We start from the raw sequence: 7,737 nt of genomic DNA, 5'->3' as shown, positions 1-7,737 counted from the left end.
CGGTGGATCCGATTTTGGCTGGCCTAGCTGTAACACCCCAAAAAAATTCAATGTTTTTATTAATTAAATTATTTTGCCAACAATATTAATTTTTATTTTGTGGATTTTCTGTTGGTTTTAGAACCATTCTTTCTTTTGCATCTTAAAATTTTCCCTTCCAATAGAAACTTTTGGAAAAATATTGTTGGACTTGGATATTTGACATAAGAGTTTTTCTATTCATTTTAATATTTTAGTGAGAAATATTTATGTACTCGTACATTTTGGTAATTTGTACTGCAACCCTATTTTATTTTACCCCAATCCCCATGAGCGTTTCCTGCTTGTAGTAGACCCTAGCAAACCCATAAGTCCAAGAGATTAGAGCCACTGGAATATTTTTAGCTCATGCAATAATTCTCTATAGTTTCTGTCCAGAAAAGCTTTTCTCCAAAACTTACACTCGCAACTTTCGCTTTTTCTCAAACTAACCTTGTCATCATTCTTATTATCTAAAGAAACTCCCACCTGGAAATTTTGGTGGCTAGCAAAGTTTTCTAGATGGCATTGGCATTTTGTTAAGCACGTGGTGTGCATGAACAGAATTGGCATGCTCCTATCTTTGTGTTTGAGCCTGGCTAATCTGGCTAAAATTTTATGTCCACTAACTTCCCCTTACCTCCTAACCTAGACCTGGTAATTTGAAGCTCCATCCAAGCCCTGTAGGTTGCCTTGGCAGTGTGACGAGCACCTGGCACACGTGCCTAGAGCACGAGCGGAGTGCGACAGCTACAGTCAACTTAGCCGAGCCATCGAGCCCACCTACCCCCGCGCCCCTGGCCCTTCCCTCGCTGTAGAGCCATGCTAGCACCCCTCCCATTCGTCAGAGCCGCCCGACAGCCCCCTGTACCGCTCAGAGCCACCGCCATAGGTCCCTGGTAGCTAGCCGACGGCCACATACGCCCCTGCCATGGCAGCGCCGCCCCGCCTCTTCCCCTCGCTAGCTAGCCCTAGGAGCAGTGCACGACCCGTCCGCTTGCTCCTAGCCTCGCTAGCCCTTCCATGTTGCCCCTGTAGGGACAGTGGTGGCGAACCGGCTTAGCCGACGATGGTAAGCTCGGGAACCGACTTCCCCGAGTATAGAAAGAGACCTCGAGCTCGTGCGGCAGATCAGGACTCCCCCACCCTCTCAAGCCCCCTAGACAAACCAGAGCAACCCGAGTGGTCATCCTTTCCATCTCCGGCCGAGACCACCGCCACCACCCCTCAGAAAAATCCGAAGTCTTCAAGCTGCCCCGGTGCCATTTTCTTCTCTAGCTGCCTACCTGAGCCACTCCCAACCCATTCCATGGATTAATTCTTCTCAAACCCGATGGTGTGCAAAACCCCTCTTCATCGGAACTCCCCTCTGCCATGGATAAAATCCTGCTCACCCTCGAGCTCCCTCGCGACCCTAACCTCCACCAGCAGCTGTGCCATCTCCTCTAGAGCACCTGCGTGGCCGGAGCACCTCGAGTGGTGCCCTCTGTCACCAATAATCGTCTCAGGAGTCCGACCCTGTCCCTGCCCAGGCGTGCGAGAGGTTGAGGGCAAACCCGATAGGTAGGCCCCACCTGTCGGTGAGCCAGTCTCCCCCTCTCTTGCGCAGCCGCTTCTGTGCGTGTTCCCTGCGAGGAGGCATACCACCTGTAAGTATGCTTTCTTGTGCTGGAAAACGTATTTTTACCGAACTGTTTTCTTTTATCTGTTTTATTTAAAAACTAGAATTTTGACCAAAGTTTGACTCCCTCTAGTTTCTAAACTACAACTCCAATTGACTTGATTTTTTTCCCACACTTCACAAATTCCCTCTAGTTTATTTTAGGATTTATTTCAAAAAAATTCAAACAACTTTTTTAGTACTATTTTGGAATTGTGTGTTGATTCAAATTTTCTCGAAAATAGGAATTGGAGGGAAAATTAAACTTTCGTAAGTCTTGGAGTGCACCCTACCCTTCTGCATACTCAAGGCAAGCATCTTGAACACTGATATGATTTGGTTGAGTGATTGTTTGTGGTGATGTATCATTTACATGGCTATGGTGATGAAGTGAGCATAACTATATGATGATATTTCATGCATATTATTCGTGGTGAAAAATTCATTTCTCTTAAATATAAAGTGCATGTGATAGTAGTCATCTCTTCATGCCACACATGCTGAGGCTAATCAGATGAAATCTGGAGGGAGGTTATGTCTTGGGTAGACACGACCATGGGACGGGTATCCCGTAGTGACGGGAGTGATCTGTGGAGGCATGGTGGGGTATGATAGAAGTGAATCTATCAGATATTGTGAAGAAAATATGTTGTGCTAACCGTGCAGGGAATACATAAGCCTCCTGAGTCGACCATACATCGAGTCTTGTTCCAATAACCTCACATACTTGTTTTGTACTACCACTTGTCCCTGTCGCAGGCAAGGTACGGTCTAGTAAGTCGTCAACCCTTTCTTAGCACACGCCGTACAGAGAGGCCATAGTGAAAGATACCAGTGGCCACTGGTAGGCTTGTCACTTGGTTCGAAGGCATGGGTGGTTCCGGTCGGGACCGAAAGGGGGGAAATCCATAGTAGTGTGCGGTATAAATTTGATCCCGTGCTAATCGAGATTGGAGTTTCCCCACTTAGAATTTCACTTAACGAGTGTCCTGGGTGATCTCGGGCATCAGGAACTTAAGATGGTGTGTGCGGGCCAGGTGTGTTTTCAACTGAAAGGTCGGAATCGGAATTGGTTGACATCCCTCGTTGACTAAAGAAATCCGTTACTCAGGGGTAAAGAGTACACCCTCCGGAGAGTTATAATATCTATCTAGATAGCTGTGTCCATGGTTAAGGACTACTATCTGGGATAGGTCAAGTGTCGGTGTGAGTGCCGCTCTTTGGAGGAAATTAATTTAACCATGATAATAACTGCGAAAGGTGGTGGATTATCATATCTATTACCATGGACTGACCCCTTCTGTGTATAAATATTGAATGTCCTTGGGACGGTTCTACCTCCTGGATATTCATTGTTATGATTATCTTATAAGCCCATTATGTGGCGTCGCTCAGACGCCCGACTGTGGCATGCATGTTATTATTTACTCATTGATATTATAATCCCTTCACGTGATGTCGCGCTCAGACGCTCGGCTATGGCATGCATCTTATTATTTTCATATAAGCCCTTTATGTGGTGTCGCTCAGATGCCCGACTACGGCACGCATTTTATTATTTCTTAGAAGCCCTTTCCGTGGTGTCGCTCAGACGCCCGATTGTGGCATGTTTTATAGTTTTTATCCTTTTGAGGCGTCGCTTCACACACCTGATCGGACTATTTTATGTTCTTGGAACTTTCGGGAGTGTTACCACCCGATGTTCCATTTTAGCTTCATTTATTGATTGTTTACTTAATTTGTAGTATGGATCAATTACATGCTTGCTTGCAATTATAAATTTATCTTATGACTGATTGAATAATATTGAATATTTTGTAGTGCATATTAATCACGTGTTATATTATGTCTGTCTTCATAATATTTGCGAGTACATTCAAAGTACACACTGGCTTGTCCCTCGCTATTGTCTTAGCGAGATTGCATATTTGGAGAGGAGCATCCTGACGACAGCCCGGAACCTAGGCACCGAAAATAGCAGCGGTGCGAGATAGGAGTAACCAGGTCAGATGTTCCTATGGAAAATGGAGTCCCATAGACGCTGCAGGTCCGCGAACAACAGCTTCCGCCATCAACCACTAGATACCTTTGTTGTACTCCATAGACCATCATGGTCTTGTACACCAAAATTATGTATTTTCTTGGATATTTGTATCAAGGAAGTGTGCACCAGCTAACAATATTCCTGGGGCTGGTATGCACAAGGGTCATTTAATGGGAAATTAATATCCAGGAAAAATCAGCCCTGACACTAGGCAGTTACCCAAACTCTATGGCACAAATTTGCAAAACTCGGAGATTTCGATTTTAGCAGATGGTTAACCAGAGAGTTGGTCATTGTTTTTTGATCAGGCCGAAATCAAACTTGGTGGTATCAAGATTGTTGGGTTGGCTGTGGATCCTGCCTAGGGTAAAACTCGGTAGGGCCGATTTGGAAATATTGGTGGCACTGAATTTGAGTGTTTAGGCTTTGGACATAATATTTGTGGGAGAATTTCATGAGAGTTTTTGGTTGCTATCTCTAAGAACTTCCTCAACCAGATCATCATAGATACCTCATCCTCTTTTAATAGTATTGGCTTTCTTATGGAGTCAATTGTGATTTCTCACATAAAAGCAAAATGTAGATTCTTGAAGCTTGAATCTTAGCCGATTCTATTCTTCACCTTCCTTGGGATTTCTCCCCACAATCCAGCCAATTCTCTGTGTGGACTTCATCCAAAATGAACTAGATAAAACTATTATTACAAGAGAGAATGTATGTTGACATCAATTATCACACCAAGGGATCATATATGGTTTCAATCTCCCCCTTTTTGGTAAGTGATGACAACATACAATCAAAGCTTCAAAGATAGATAAGCAGTAAAATATGATAGTTTAAAGGATACTTGATTGGTACAAGCCCCCCCCCCCCTAAATGTTTGCAATTTCCTATAAGGAATAGTTTCTTTGTAATGCATGGTCACAAACATAGTAGAAGGGACATGATGAGTCATGTGTACCTTGGCTATATGCATCAAACATATGTGAACAAATGTCTCCATCTTCAAGACTCACTCTTATAAACAATATGTGTAAGAAACAAGAGATCATCTTGAACAAGGATATGATGCATATACTTATCTTGAACTTTTTGAGCATTTTAAGAGTAGGAACACACTTGAGAAAACAATTGTTAGATAACACAAGAGTATTCTATCGTGTAGATGCAAAGAGCTTCAATAGTACGAAGACATGGGATACATATTGAAAATTGCATTTGATGATTGATATTTCTCCCCCTATTTGTCAGGATAGATATATCTCCAAGAACATTTGGAACTTTCTCCCCTGAATGTGAACTTTCCTTTCTCCTCTCCCCCTGAATCTTAGCAAATAGATATTCGGAGTAGGTAGGGTGAGACAAGTCTAAAACCAGAAAGAAAATAAAACTTTCCCTCCCCCCTTTGGTTGAGCTTAATATTTCTCCCCCTTGAATATCCCCCCTTTGGGTATTTCTCCCCTTTCAGGTAAGCATAAGCTTTGATATTTTCCACTTTGGAATTAATTTCCAAAAAGGTCAGAGAGTAAGGGATCCTTGAGAGTAAGGGTCAATGAGAGTTTTTTTGAAACAGTATAGAGAACATGACATAGAACTCAAGTAACCTAAATCGGAGACTCCGAGGCAAACTTTATCGTTGGAACTTATAATGATCTTAGGGTTCACGGTGAAATCGGTAATGACGAAGTGTTACTTGTCGATTGTACCGATTAGGTCCTTGTAAATATATTTTCTATTTTGGTAAAGCCAATTTCCTTGATTTGGAGGGTCCGATTTGCAAACAAAAACTTGGAAAAAACAATCTTGGCCATTTTGGTGAACAAAGTTTTCAAAATGACTTGACACATTTTGCCAAAAACTCTTCAAAACATTTGCAATCAATTTTCTAAAAGGATTTTCAAAGAATTTTTCAAAATATTTACAAGGAGTTTTCTCAACTAGATGGATGTTGAATGGTTCCAAGAAAACATGCAACTAAAACTTGAACCATCCAAGAAACTTCATCTAGATGATGGTTGATGACTAGGTCACCTATATTATAGTATATTAACTTAAGGAGCCAAGAAGGAATGCTTGATCATAGGTCATACTCATCGTTAAGCTCAAAATGGGGTTGCCATTTTTCGTTTAAGCACTTTAATGTCTTCATACCGCTTGAGTTGCTTTACCTCATGACTTGGAGTAAAGCTTTTCAAGGATATGAGCACATACCTTTGAAAGATGTAGATGGCGTGTATTTGTCGTGGATGCTCAATGTTGATGAATATCATCTTGAGTTGGGAGCAATCCTTGATTGTTTTGGTACACTTTTCACCTACATGGGTTAGTCATGAAAGGAACAACATGATATATCCCAATGACAAGAGTGAAATTGTTTAACAAATAGTGTAAGGATATGGATTGTGTTGTATTCTTCCTCCATCATCAAAGAAGGATTGTTGATACTTTGCCATGACAAAATTGCTTGTGGTGTAAGTTGATGGAAATCTTGTGGAGTAAGGTTCATCCAAGTACCTCCAAAAGGTTAGATGCCATACACGGGAGCATAAATTTCCAAGATATAAGATAGTTTCATATCAATGGTATCTTGGAGTAGTCAAGTAAGCTCATGCCCTTACATGCATCCGAGTGAGTCGAGTTCAAGATTGAAGCATCTATGATGGTCAACTAACTCCTCAAGTGACAAAACACTTTCTCATCAAGTGGCTTAGTAAACATATCGTCCAATTGGTTGTTAGTATGTACATTCTTGAGATTAATATCTCCTTTGGCAAAAAGACCATGAATGAAATGATGAAAAACTTGAATATGTTTAGTTCGGGAATGTTGGACGGGATTATCAGCAATCTTAATAGCACTTTATTGTCACACAACAATGGAACATGTTTCACATGTATGCCATAATCCTCAAGAGTTTATGTCATCCATTGCAATTGCGCACAACATGATTGATACGTTTTCAAGGTATCTATAATTTTTGATTGTTCCATGTTGTTATGTTATCATTCTTGGATGTTTTACAATCATTTTATAGAAAATTTATATCATTCTTTTGGGACTAGCCTATTGACATAGTGCCCAGTGCCAGTTGCTCTTTTTGCTTGTTTTTTTACTTTGCAGAAAATCAATATCAAACAGAGTCCACATGTGACGAAACATTTTGCAGATTTTTCTTGTACCAAAAAGACATCCAGAGAGTCAATGAAGCACACGAATGGAGGCCCGTGGGGCCCACTAGGCACTAGGGCGCCCCTGCCCCCTCGCGCGCCCTAGTGGGTAGTGGGCACCTCGTGGCCCATCTTGATGTGATTCCAATGCCCAAAAATCCTATAAATACAGAACCCCCAGAAATAAACCTAGATGAGAAGTTATGCCGCCGCAAGCCTTTGTAGCCACGAAAAACCAATCAGGAGCCCATTCCGGCACCCTGCCTGAGGGGGAGATCATCACCGGTGGCCATCTTCATCATCCAGGCGGAGGCCATGACGAGGAGGGAGTAGTGTGCCCTCAGGGCTAAGGGTTTGTACGAGTAGATATGTGTTTAATCTCTCTCTCTCTCTCTCTCTCTCTCTCTCTCTCGTGTTCTTGAGATGGCATGATCTTGATGGAACGCGGGATTTGTTAATTTAGTTGGATCATATGGTGTTTCTTCCTCTCTATCTTGTTGTGATGAATTGATTTTTCCATTTGATATTTTGTTTTATCGGATTGAATACTTCTATGGATTCGAGAGCACTTGATTTATGTCTTGTTGTGAATACCGTGGTGACAATGGGGTATCATATTGATTCACTTTATATATGTCTGGCACTCAACAAGCGGATTCCCAAGGTGACATTGGGGTTATCTATGCATAGGGGTTGATGCATGTTCTCGTCTTTGTTTCTCCGGTAGAAATCTTGGGGCACTATTTGAGGTTCTTTGTGTTGGATTGAGTAATATGAATCTGAATTTGTTATGGTTTTATTTTAGTACAAACTCTTGGATAGATCGATCGAAAAGGATAACTTGTTAT

The 7,737-nt window shown here is 41.9% G+C and overlaps 1 long non-coding RNA gene across 1 annotated transcript; it reads left to right on the top strand.

Moving 5' to 3' along the window:
• The first annotated feature begins 904 nt into the window (after positions 1-904).
• Positions 905-4,024, top strand: LOC123413158. Its single transcript, XR_006613684.1, has 2 exons — positions 905-1,667; positions 1,924-4,024. It is a non-coding gene; the product is annotated as an uncharacterized LOC123413158 (long non-coding RNA).
• The last annotated feature ends 3,713 nt before the right edge of the window (positions 4,025-7,737 follow it).

The sequence above is a fragment of the Hordeum vulgare genome, chromosome 7H (assembly GCF_904849725.1).
Source record: "Hordeum vulgare subsp. vulgare chromosome 7H, MorexV3_pseudomolecules_assembly, whole genome shotgun sequence".
Lineage (NCBI taxonomy): Eukaryota > Viridiplantae > Streptophyta > Magnoliopsida > Poales > Poaceae > Hordeum > Hordeum vulgare.
Note: the sequence above shows the minus strand (reverse complement) of the source record. Positions and strands in the feature narration are given on the sequence as shown.